Raw genomic sequence first — 522 nt, 5'->3', positions numbered from 1 at the left:
TTTACTTCCTTATCATGTACTGTGTCAGCAATTTGTAAAAACTGTGCCAGAAACTCTGTAGGTTCTTCCTGTGGAAGACCGGAATATTGGCAACTTTGTTGCACCATGATAATGAACTGAGGATTCAACTCAAAACTACTGACTCTGATGGAGGGTATACAGATACTATTCCCATATGAAGCAGTAGTGGAGTTAGCATATGACCCCAGAGTCCTCTTGGACTGTTCATTCCTACTTGTTTCCATGATGGATTACAAGAGATAATTTATATGTTGATTTTATTTATTTTAAAAAAAAGTGGAATAAATAAAAACGAAATATATAAAAAGATTTTTTTTAAAAAAATTATTTTGTGAAAATTTTTCGAAAAATTTTGAAATTGAAATCTGAAATTTATATTAAAAATTTCAAAAATGTAGTTTTAAAAAATGGTTAGAAAAGATATATATTTTTTTGAATTTTGAATTTTATGATGAAAGAGAAAAACACATAAAAGACACAAGACTTAAAATTTTTAGATCT

Source organism: Arachis duranensis, chromosome 7, assembly GCF_000817695.3.
Source record: "Arachis duranensis cultivar V14167 chromosome 7, aradu.V14167.gnm2.J7QH, whole genome shotgun sequence".
Classification (NCBI taxonomy): Eukaryota; Viridiplantae; Streptophyta; class Magnoliopsida; order Fabales; family Fabaceae; genus Arachis; species Arachis duranensis.
This window is presented reverse-complemented; position numbering follows the sequence as displayed.